This window comes from Ovis aries, chromosome 23, assembly GCF_016772045.2.
Source record: "Ovis aries strain OAR_USU_Benz2616 breed Rambouillet chromosome 23, ARS-UI_Ramb_v3.0, whole genome shotgun sequence".
Taxonomy (NCBI): domain Eukaryota; kingdom Metazoa; phylum Chordata; class Mammalia; order Artiodactyla; family Bovidae; genus Ovis; species Ovis aries.
Window position 1 is genome coordinate 56,795,911 of NC_056076.1, and position 12,680 is coordinate 56,808,590.

Consider the following 12,680-nt stretch of genomic DNA (forward strand, 5'->3'; position numbering starts at 1 on the left):
GCAATTCTTTTTATCTTCTCTCATTTCACCTGTTCTCGTTTGAAGGACTGGATTGTAAGGTTGTGCCCCACTCTGAAAGTCAACTGTGTCCTCCTTTTAAAGAGTGCCTGGCTCATTTCCACTTGAGGGAGAGCCCTCACGGACCCCATCTCTCCACGCAGTGCCCCAGCGATGGTGGAAACGGCCTCCATGCCTCCCAGTGGGGCCTGTGCAGGCTCAGGCAGGACGCTGCCCAGCTGCTGTGAGCTCTCACCACTGCAGTCCTCGAGGAGGAGAGCTGAGTGGTCCCCAGATCAAAACCGACCTTTGAGCCCCCAGTGGGAGGGGACGCAGCTTTGTCAGATAAGCCTGGGGCTGCTTGCAAAACCTTCTGGGCAATCCTGGGGATGTCAGCACACCAATTAACAAGTTTCTGTTAAGCCTGCCCCTTCACGATCAACTAGCTAGGGTTCTTGCCATTTGGGAATCCTTTCCCACCTACCTGAAATTCTGGTCTCTTGGCTCCTCCAGCCCCACCTGGAGGAGGGGGTGGGATAGAAGGCAGCCAAATGTTGTCTGCTTGGAGTCCTTCTTAAGTAGCTGCTGGCACTCTGCCCCAGGTCCCCCTGGCCTTGGCAGTGGGGTCCCCCGAGGGAACAGCACTCAGAGCCAGTTCAGGGTGCCGGTGAAGAGGAAGAGGCAGGACCCTCTGGCGTCAGACGCCTGAGATCCACTACCAGCCCAGCTACTTACAGGTCCTAGGTGCTATGCTGTGCTGTGCTTAGTCGCTCACTCACGTCCGACTCTTTGTGACCCCATGGACTGTAGCCTTCCAGGCTCCTCTGTCTATGGGATTCTCCAGGCAAGAATACTGGAGTGGGTTGCCATGCCCTCCTCCAGGTGATCTTCCCAACCCAGGAATGGAACTCAGGTCTCCCGCATTGCCATTGCCAAAGAATCTCCTGGATTCTTTACCATCTGAGCCACCAGGGAAGCCCCCTAGGAACTAGGGCCAGCTATTTAACTTTTCTAGGCTTTCGTTTCCCTATTTGTGAAGTGGGGCTCATGATGCTCTCTACCTCAGAAAGTTTTCCGATGAGAATTAAATGAGTCAAGCCTGTCAGAAAAGAGGGCTCAGGGACCATTAGTTACGGGATGACTATTCCACGCACAGCTGCCCGTCACTGTGTGATCTTCAAAGAGCCCACAGTTGGCAGGCAGTGGAGTTACTGCGCAGTGGTGGGGGATGGTGGGGCGGCAAGAGTATCCATTGTTTTATTAGCTCACAACTGGGGGAAAAGGAGTCTGTGTCCTCAGCTCTATGCAGACCCTGGGAAGCCGCTCAGACCTCGTTTACACTCTTTGGGGCTCACCCTGCAGCTCCCCTGGTCCAGGAGTGCTGGGGCTGAGTGACGGGAAGGTTCGCTTTTCCTGGACTCAGGTGCCACAGCCAGGGTCAGCCACCAGACTTTGCTTGGGAAGTCACTCCAGCTTCACCTGGGAGGTGAATTAGTTCCCTTGGATGCCTTATTTGTTGAGTGCCTACTATGTGCTCCCACTTGACCAGGAGCTGGGGACCCAGACTGTGGCTCAAATTTTCTCTGTGCCTCAAGGCTCCTTCTCAGCACCCCCGTTTAACGAGCTCCACCCCAGTTCTGAGCCCAGCGCCCTCCTGCCTCTGAGCCTTCACCCTGCTGCCCCCCTTAGCTCAGATTCCTCTCTTCATAAGATACACTCATATGACTCTCCCGGGCTTCCTGCAGCACCATGCTTGAGTGTCGCCTCCTTAGGGAAGACTTCTTTGATTTCGCTGTTTAAATCAACCCACCGGGCTCTATGCCTTTCCCCAGCATTTTGGTCTTCACTGAGCTTATCACTCAGTTCAATCGCTCAGTCGTGTCTGACTCTTTGAGACCCCGTGGACTGCAGCACGCCAGGCCTCCCTGTCCATCACCAACTCTCGGAGCTTGCTCAAACTCATGCCCATCGGGCTTATCACTACCTGGCATTATTCATGTAGTTTGTATTTTGCCCATCTCTCCCAGACTTGGATATATACCAGGTGTTCTCAAGATTTTTTTTTTTTTAATGTCACATGACCCTATTAGCAATCTGATGAAGCCTACAGATCTCATCTCAGAATAAAGTGCTGGAAATTCATCCAATCCAGTACAGTCTGGATTGGTTGAATCCATAGATGGGAAAACCCATGGATACTGAGGGTCGCCTGTCTAGTTTTACAAAGGAAACCAACAGTATTGAAATATGGCTATGGAAACACAGAAAAGCCCACAGATGGATGACACTGGAATATATGTGCTTCTTTAATAGCACATACAATAATGGTATCTAAATGGTCTGCCAAATCCCTAATTTTGAAGTAATGCTATTTCTAATAATTATTCCCAGTATCTGCAACAGCTGCAGTGTGACATGAATGTATATATATATATATATATTTTTGTGTGTGTGTGTGTGTGTGACAGACCAGTATTGCTAATACTGCTGTTTGTTGCCTACATTCATAATTGAAGGAATGCTAAAGTTTAATTTTTTTTTTTTTTGTAAAGTCACTCAGTCATGTCCGACTCTTTGCGACCCCATGGACTGTAGCCTACCAAGCTCCTCCGTCCATGGGATTTTCCAGGCAAGAGTGCTGGAGTGGATTGCCATTTCCTTCTCCAGGGGATCTTCCCAAACCAGGAATCGAACCCGGGTCTCCCGCATTGCAGGCAGACGCTTTACCGTCTGAGCCACCAGGGAAGCCCATACTTTAGTGAAAATAAAGATACATTTTTCCCCCAAAAGGAGTTAACAGATTCCTTGCGTTCTTAACTTCTGTTTAAGCTCTTTAGGCCTGCTAGCACCCGAAACCACGCCTGGCATATTACAGGCACTTGATTAATATCTCTTGAATAAACAAAAGCTTATGTTACAATCTAGTAGTTAAACGGTTAAAGTTTTTCCCTATTTTTTCACATCCATTTTAATAATACTATGATGGCAATAGCTGGTGTTCAATGATCATATGCTGTGTGCCAGGCATTATTTTATAAATATTACGTCATTTATTTCTTCCAACAACTCTGAGGAAGGTGTTATTAATACTCCTTTTATGCAGTTATGGAAACTGAGCCAAACAGAGATTAAGCAGTCTGTTCAAGGCTGCACAACTGATGTTAGAACTCAGCTTTGTCTGATGTAAAGAGCTGACTCATTGGAAAGGACCTTGATGCTGGGAAAGATTGAGGGCAGGAGGAAAAAGGGATGGCAGAGGATGAGATGGTTAGATGACATCATCGACTCAAAGGACATGAATTTGAGCAAATTCCAGGAGAGGGTGAAGGACAGGGAAGCCTGGCGTGCTGCAGTCCATGGGGTCACAAAGAGATGGGTATGACTTAGTGACTGAACAAAAAGAATTCTCTGAGTCCAGAGCTGTGTTCTTGGACTCTCAAAGGAAGCTTCCTCAAGTGTCTTGGCCTGGGGAACTGCCCTCAGTTCCAAAGGGCCTGCCCTGGTCTCCTCCGCTGGCTAAGGCTCAGACAAGCTCTCATTCGCCCTCATCTTCTGAGGCACTATCTGCAAGATCTCAGCTGCACCTCCACTTAACAGAACCACCTCAAAGCTAAGGACCACCATCATTAAAGTCTCCAAGTAACATGCTGAAGAGGGTGTGGAGAAAAGGGAACCCTCTTACACTGTCGGTGTGAATGTAAATCTCTGCAGCCACTATAAAAAACAGTATGAAGTTTCTTCAGAAAACAGCTACCGTTTGATCCAGCAAGCCCACTCCCCTGAGCATATACCTTGCCAATACTATAATTAAAGAAATGCATGCGCCCCTGCATTTAGAGCAGCACTGTTCACAGCAGCCAAGACATGGGAACAACCTGAATGCCCGCTGACGGATGAACGGATAGAGAAGATGGGGTGCGTATCTTCAGTGGAGTGCTGCTGCTGCTGCTAAGTCGCTTCAGTCGTGTCCAACTCTGTGTAACCCCATAAACGGCAGCCCACCAGGCTCCCCCGTTCCTGGGATTCTCCAGGCGAGAACGCTGGAGTGGGTTGCCATTGCCTTCTCCAATGCATGAAAGCGAAAAGTGAAAGTGAAGTCTCTCAGTTGTGTCCGACTCTTAGCAGCCATAAAAGAACAAAATAATGCCACTGTAGCAACACGGATGCGACGAGAGGTTATCACACAAAGTGAAGTCTGAAGGAGAAGGACAAATTCCATAGGATATCACTTGTATGTGGAATCTAAAATATGACACCTATCTATGAAACAGAAACAAATTCATGGGCATAGAGAGTGGACTTGAAGTTGCCAGCGGGGAGGCAGTTGGGATTAGCAGATGATGTAGTTAATAGATTGCATTAATAGATGTAAGCTATTACACAGAGGAGGGATACACAACAAGGTCTATAGCCCAGGGAACTATATTCAATATCTTATAATAACCTGTAATGAAAAAGAGTGTGAAAAATGATACATACATATAGCATTCACAATGGCTTTGTTTTGGTTTATTATCTATGCATATTGTAACTGAATCAATTTTCTGTACATCAGAAGCACAGCATTGTAAATCAACTATTCTTCAATTAAAAAAGAAAAAAAAAAAGCTAATGACTGTTGGGTCAGTATCTCCAGGACAGGCTTTTCTTCTGCTCTCCAAATCTCAGCATCCATCCGCACACTGGGCATCTCCCCTTGATGTTCTTCAAACCCCACCATGCCAGTGTAAGGCTCACCTTCTCTGCAAGAGCTTTCCTGACGCTTCCCAGATAGACCTGCCAGCCTGGTGTCTCCACTGTTCTCTACACACAACTCACCAGCATCCCAGTGGCACAGCACTAAGGGATTTGCTCATGCACCTGCCTGCCCTCCCCATTCTGGCAGCTCCTTGAGGACAGGGGCTATTTTGAGGGCGTCTTTAAATCTCTAGGACTTAGAGTGCTGTCTGATCCAGTTAGGTGCCCTGTGGATGTTTACTGAAAGGATGAACAGAAGAATGAATGGATGAATGGGTAACTATATGGTCCAGCTCTAGCTCCCGCTTTGGCTATTGTGTTTATTATTGTTGTTGTTGTTTAGTCACTCGCTTGGGATCCACTCCTTTGCGACCCCACGGACTGTAGCCCACCAGGCTCCTCTGTCCATGGGATTTCCCAGACAAGAGTACTGGAGTGGGGTGCCATTTCCTTCTCCGGGGATCTTCCCCACCCAGGGACTGAACCCAAGTCTCTCTCCTGCATTGGCAGGTGAGTTCATTGCCACTGAGCCACCAGGGAAGCCCTGTGTTTATGATAATTTACATGCAATCAAGCACCTAGTACCATTACATGACCCCAGGGAAAGGGATTCTGAAGGTGTGAGGACTGAGTTCCTCTTTATTCCCAAGCTTGCAGTCAGTCTGAGCAGTAAAAATACAGAGAACTAGATCATATTAGGGTATTTTAGCTATTCGTTTCAGTTCCTTTAATCAATTCAAACCCCGTTAATACTTAATTTAATTCCTTGGTTGTTTTCCCCCCTAGAACATTAACAGATATGTTATTAAGCTGTGGGGTCATCCATAATTGGTCATCTCTCTGTGAATTAAATTTTAAAAAGGAAAAGTAAGATCAAAGGATAATCAGATTTCCTATTTATGCAGGACAACTGAGTTAAATTATATTTTCTTGCTAAAAATAGATTATTTTCTTAAGAATTAAACATTTATTTTTATCTCAAACAATCTCCATACATCTTCTGTAGAGTTAACAAATAAATTCCAGGTAATAGTATTACATATTTAATAAATGTAGGGTGATTTGGATGGTATTAGAGTGCAAAGCATCAAGCAACTTCTGGAGGCAAGTGAAAATGGATTGAATGGTTTCGTCCCCAAAAAAGGAGTTTGTGAACCAAAGAAGGGTGTGAGCTTTGAGGGAAAGGCTGAGCAAAGCTGGCCACAAAACTTATATTTCAAAAACCCAAGTTGAAGCTTTGAGACATTTTGAAGTGTTGGCCTAGTGACATGGTTCCTGGAGGAGAGATTTGTTGGGTCTGAAGAGAACGAAACATGGTATAACAGAAGTGTTACTGTGAAAGTGTTAGTTGCCCAGTCGTGTCTGACTCTCTGAGACCCCATGTACTGTAGCCCGCAGGCTCCTCTGTCCATGGAATTTTCCAGGCAAGAATGCTGGAGTGGGTAGCCATTCCCTTCAACAGGGCATCTTCTTAACCCAGGGATCGAACCTGGGTCTCCTGCATTGCAAGCAGATTCTTTACCATCTGTGCCACCAGGAGGCCCATGTGGTGTGAAAGGCTTCCTCAAGTCACACTCGCCTTATTAACTCCCTACACTGATGAGTACCTGGAGCGTGTTCTGATGGCCACAACTCTGCCGAGCACTCTTGCAGCTGATATTCTATGTGACGCCCCTGGCACATGTGCCCAGGACTGCTGGTCACTAGGCACTATCCAGTCTAATAGCACAAAAGGTATGATATAGGCCAATGGTTCTCAACTGGGCACAGTTTTGTGCCCCAGGGGACATATGAATATCAGAAGACATTCTGATTGTCTTGTCCGGCACAAGGTGAGTAGTAGTTAAAGATGCTGCTAAACATTTTGCAATGCACAGGACAGCCCCCACAGCAAAGAGTTATCCAGCCTAAAATGTCGATATGCTGAGGCTGAGAAACCCTCATCTAGGTATCTTAATTTTTTGGTCCATATTCCTTTTTGATGACCTACTGATGGAACTGAGTGATTCTACGAGCCTCCTGCAAATGTATGTCAAATTTTATGCGTGTGTGTTTATGAAATATGAGATGATGTCAAGAGCATCCTCCATGTGCCATTAATTCATGTACACCCAGAACCTCAGAACGTAATCTTGTTGAGAACCCGGGTCTTTACAGATGTAATTAGTTGAGGATCTCAAGGTAAATCCTTCCTGAGTTTAGGGTGGGTCCTAAATCCAATGACCTTAAGATCAGAAGATAGAGAAGATACACAGAGATAAACAAGGAAGGTCACGTGAAAGTGGAGACACACAGAGACTGGTGTTTATGCTGCTGCAATCGAACCCACGCCTCTTGAGCCTCCTGCATTGGCAAGCAGATTCTTGACCACTGTGCCCCCAGGGAAGCCCTCAAGGAATGACAGGAACCACCAAAAGCTGGAAGATGCTAGGAAGGATTCTAGAGCCTTCGGAGGGCGTGTAACCCTGCCAGCCACTTGATTTCAGGTTTCTGGCTGCCAGAACTGTGAGAGAATAAACTTCTATTGTTTCAAGGCACGAAGTTTGCAGCAGGCAGTGCTAGGACACAAATCTGAGGAACGTGCATCCTTTTGGGGGCAAAGAGTTTGGTTTTTGCCTGCCCAGCATTCTTTTCCTTTCATTTTATCTCGGCATCCCCATTTCCCTCCTACTTGTTTCATCCATCCGAGTGGTCCAGAGTGGGGTTGGCCCCATCCCCAGTCACGTGACCCAGGCCCAACCAGTCTCCCAAGTGATTTTTCACAGTTGGACATGTGGCTCGAGTCATGTCCTTCTATGGAATCCTTTCAGGTCAGGTTGTCGGGTGGATACATAAGACTGCCTTTGCTGGTGGCCCTCTTTGCCACCGTGTAGAGACAGCCTGTTGAGGATAAAGTCAACACAGAGGACAATATAGCCACCAGAGAGGGGCTATCTGAGGATTCCACTGAAGACTCAGGACCAGTCTATCCTTGACGATTCATCTCTTAAACTTTCCTGTAACCACCCTTAGTCTCACACGCTTTTAAATTCAGGATAAGTTGGGTGTTGGTCAACTGAAACTAAAAGAGTTCTGACAAATAGAATCTCCAGTTTTCATTGACACTGCAATAGAATGACTCCCCTTAAATGTTTATGAATCGCAAACCTTTTTTAATTGTTAGAAAGGCTTGTAGTTCTGTGCTTAAAAGCTCATTGTATAATCGTAAGAGTAAGAGGGCAGTCTCAAATCCAGGAATAGGGCCTCTTTGGTTTGTTGAATTTCAGATTCTGTAAAGTTTTCACAAGTTCCTAGGATCATGGAATATTAGAACTGAAGATGATATCAAAGAATATCTTGATTTTTTTTAAAGATAAAAGCATGGAGGAAGAGGATATTATGCATTGACAATTCAGATCATTAGAAATATAATTTATCTTGAGCCCTTTAAATAAGCACCTTTCATTGCACATGTAAAATAAAATTTGTTTAGAAAAATATTTCTCCATTGGCCTTCATTGGAATGCATCTATTATGTAAAGAAAGTGAAAGTAAAAGTTGCTCAGTCATGTCTGACTCTTTGCGGTACAGTCCATGGGATTCTCCAGGCCAGAATATTGGAGTGGGTAGCCTTTCCCTTCTCCAGGGGATCTTTCCCAACCCAGGGATCGAATTCAGGTCTCCCACATTGCAGGCTGATTCTTTACCAGCTGAGCCACAAGGAAAGCCCAAGAATACTGGAGTGGGTAGCCTATCCCTTCTCCAGGGGATCTTCCCAACCCAGGAATGGAACTGGGGTCTCCTGCACTGCAGGCAGATTCTTTACCAACTGAGCTGTTAGGGTAGCCCTCTGTAAAGAAAGATGGGCTTATAAAGATGCAATCATATATTCAAATGATAAGTGAAGAGGAATATTAAAAGCTTGCTTGTTCTGATCAACATTCGTTTTCTGAGATGTCTGTCTGACCTCCCTGTGGTTTGTGATGCCACCAGTGAGCTCAGAAGTTCCTTAACGAACAAGATCAACACGTCTCCACTGCCTGCCCTTCCTCTCCCCTGATCATCCCTCTCTGGAGGGATGCCTGGCAAACACGCACTGGAAAAATAAACGAATATGAGGGTGCCTGGGTCTTTATCATAGTTACATGTAGAGTCAGTTGTGTGGGTTTGAGGACCACATCTCCAAGTTGATCGACTTGTTCTTGGAGGTTTAGAAAGTGCATCATTGCACACCCCACACTTTGCACACCTACATGAGGTCTTAGTAAGAGTCCCGCATCCTGGCTTCTGGGTTCTGGCATGATGGAGTGACCTCATTGGTCCCTTGGGCCCCTTTAGCAGTGGGAGGTGGTAGCAGCAGCATCTTTCTCTTCTGCTGGAACGAGGAAATAAGATGTACTTGCCAAATCCCTCTGTCCCTTCTCCCCCACCTTTCCCTAACTTGGGGGACGTTTGATGCTCTCTCGAGCAGATCTCAGAGAAGACACCAAAGCAATACTGAAGCAGCGATGCTATTTTCTGCATTTTTTTTCTGAAGCATGACCTTTAGATTCTGAGCAAGCTGCTGTGTGGTTGTGTCCTCGTGTCGGGCAGGCCCAAGGGAGGGAAAGGCAGTGTAACCAGGCCTGTATCCCGGTAGTTGAGTTCACCTCCACAGCCTTCTCAGGAGCTCAGGGGGATTTCTGAAATTGACCTAAAACTGCCGTCAAGCTAAATAAGCCCCACAAGGACATGAATTTCAGGCATGCGTGAAGGAATCTCAATACAATGTTAACCACTGAAGAGCTAAGACAGACCTTACAGAGGAGTTTTCTTGCACCCATGATCTCTGCCTCTCCTATTGCTGATGTGCAGACATAGAATTGGGCTTCCCTGATAGCTCAGTTGGTAAAGAATCCACCTGCAGTGCAGGAGACCCTGGTTCCATTCCTGGATCAGGAGGATATGCTGGAGAAGGGAGAGCCTATACACTCCAGTGTTCTTAGGCTTCCCTGGTGGCTCAGATGGTAAAGAATCCGCCTGCAATGCGGGAGACTTGGGTTCGATCCCTGGGTTGGGAAGATCCCCTGGAGAAGGGAAAGGCTACCCACTCCAGTATTCTGGCCTGGAGAATTCCATGGACTGTATAGTCCATGGGGTCACAAAAGAGTCGGACACGGCTGAGTGACTTTCACAACTTTCACTTCAGACATAGAGTCAGAGGTCCTCAGACAGCAAGAGCACCTAACCTACTCATCTTGATTAAGATATGACAAATAAAGGATCCTCTGATAAGACAAAACTAATTGCAAAGGTGGGTTCATGCCAGGTATCCTGATTGTGGTTGTTTCAAAACATGCTTCCCAAATTCTTTGACATTCCTACCATGGATAGAGCATCCAGGTGCCCTCTCCTTGAATCTGGGCCCCGTGAAGGACTGACTAGCGGAACAATGGCAGGAGTCAGTGATGCTGCAGTTTCCCAGCAACGGACTTGATCTTCTGTCTCTTGGAACCAGCATTCTTGGAATCACGCTGTGGGGAAGCCTGAGCAGCCTGTGGAGAGACCTGTGCAGAGAGGAATGAGGTCCCTGGCTGGTAGTCCCAGCTGAGCTCCCAGCCAACAACAGTGTCAGCTCACCAGCAGGCTTCCCCGGAGGCTCAGTGGTGAAGAATCCGCCTGCCAATGCAGGAGACGTGGGTGTGATCCCTGATCTGGAAACACCCCACATGCTACAGAGCAACTAGGCCCAGGAGCCACTACTGTTCAGCCTGTGCTTTAGAGCCGGAGAACTGCAACTACTGCGCCCACGTGCCACAGCTACTGAAGTCTGAGCGCCCTAGAGCCATGCTCTGCAACGAGAGAAGCCACTAAGGAGCCCCTGCACGGCACCTGGAGAAAGCCCTCGGGCAACAACAAAGACCCAGCACAGCCGAAATAAATAAATAAATAAAATTAAAACAACAACTCACCAGCCCTGTGAGTACATCATCCAGAGAGTAGATTCTTCAGCCCCACCCACCTCCTGCCCCAGGTGGTGCCACAAGGAGCAGAGAAGGATCTTCCCTGCGGATTCGTGGGCTAAACGGAGGTTTGTTTTCAGCATTTAGTGGTTTTAAGCTACTGTGTTTTGGGTGGTTTGTCATACAGCAATAAACGACTTCCACCCTCCCTGTCCGATACAGTCTTTATTTCATCACCATCAACCAGCATCTCGGGCGGGGGAGGTGGAGCCAATCAGAAGGTGCTACGCTGGTGGCTGTCACACTTAACCAGACAGAGTTGTGAAGTGGGGAGCTTGCTAAAAATGCAAGCCAGCTGACTTGGTCTGGGAGCCAAGTGGAACACTCAGGCCCCTTTCCGGCTGAACATGCTGATTACCTTGTACATTACAATAACCTGTAAGAGGCTGTCCTTTCCAGCACATTTGCAAGCATTCTATGCATCCCCCCTGCGAGAACATGGCTGCCCTGCTCCTTAATCAACTTGAGTGACACAGTCATCCCTCCGAGGACCAGTCCTGTTTCTTCCTCCAAAGAGGCCGGGGCTCCAGCGTGCCTCAGGGTGAGAGATGACCCAGACACCACTGGCTCCCTAGCCTTCCTGAAGTTCGCAGTGGCCACCTGCACACCTGACCTGGCTCTTCACTCACAGAATGGAAGTAAATGTCGCTCCTGGAGATTTTAATTAATCGCCTTTCTATTTTTTTTTTTTTTTCCTTTTGGGTCAGACTCTTAAGTGTCGATCAAGTTGATGGAGCTCCAGGGAGTCTTCTGTTCTGAATAGGTGAAAAATTGTACCCACAAAAAGAGTTCCCCATCCGATCAATTCTCTCTAACAACTTTATTGATTAGCTGCAGGAACATTTTTCATTTATTAATTATGAAGAAGATGTTTCAGAGACTTCTTAAAGTTAACTATTGTAATTTTTTTTTTAATCCTGAGTTAACATTGACTTGCCTCACACTGCTTCCCAGGGCACAGAGTCCTACAGCAGGTGTGGGGTGCCCGGGAAAGGAGGCTATCAAAGTCCCCGCGAGCAGACGCTGCAGACTGAGTCTTCATTTGGGACTGATTAATTGATTCCTTGAAAAAAAAAAAACAACAGTTTGTCCTTTTCAGTAATGTGTTAGCATCAAAATATCTTCCCATTATGATGTCTAGGCTAGTGATGGTTAATTAATTAATTGCCGCCAGTTAAAAACACTGCTCAACCCAGGTAAATCTTTCATTTATTAAAATCGATTCTGATAATGGCTTTGCAAAGGGATTCGGGGCGGTGGCGGGGGGGTGGGGTAGAATCAGGACTCTTGACTGGCTCCTCCTTCCCTCCCTGCACCGTCCCTTCCTTTCCCCTCCTCCTCTGACCCACCAGTCTCTCTTTTCCCTCCCTCCTCCCCTCCCCCTTCTTCTTCCCATCGCTGATATCCTGTCCAAGGCAGGGGTCTGTTACAGCCTCATTCAGCAGTGCCATTTGGGGGCTGCCTGGGCTCTGGATACTCTGAAGGTTATAAACTGGCTCCCTCCCTCTGAGTTGTTCAACAGAAAGCCTCTGATAGTGGACCACCTTGTCAGCTCGATTGCTCAGGCTTCCTGAGAAGGCAGGCTGGGCTGCTAGGAACCTGTGCCTGGAAATCAAACTCTGGCTCCCCAGCAGCCTTTCCCTTATCACACCAACGCTGGACAAGGTTCCTGTAAGTAACTCTCAGTCTGGACACAAGAAGGAAGGCATCCAGTTATCCGGCTTCATTTCACAAATATCCTGCGTCCATTGGGCTGGATGGACCAAGGTCTGTGGTGGCACAGACGTGAATATGGACTCATCCCTGCTCTCAGGGTGACTGCAGTCTACAGAAGGAGCCTGAAACCTTCTTGCATTTCCAGGGCCATCAGAGAGTCCTCAGAGAATATATGCATACATACGAAACTGAATCACTTTGCTGAAACTAACATCTGAAACTAACACAACATTGTAAATCAAATACGTG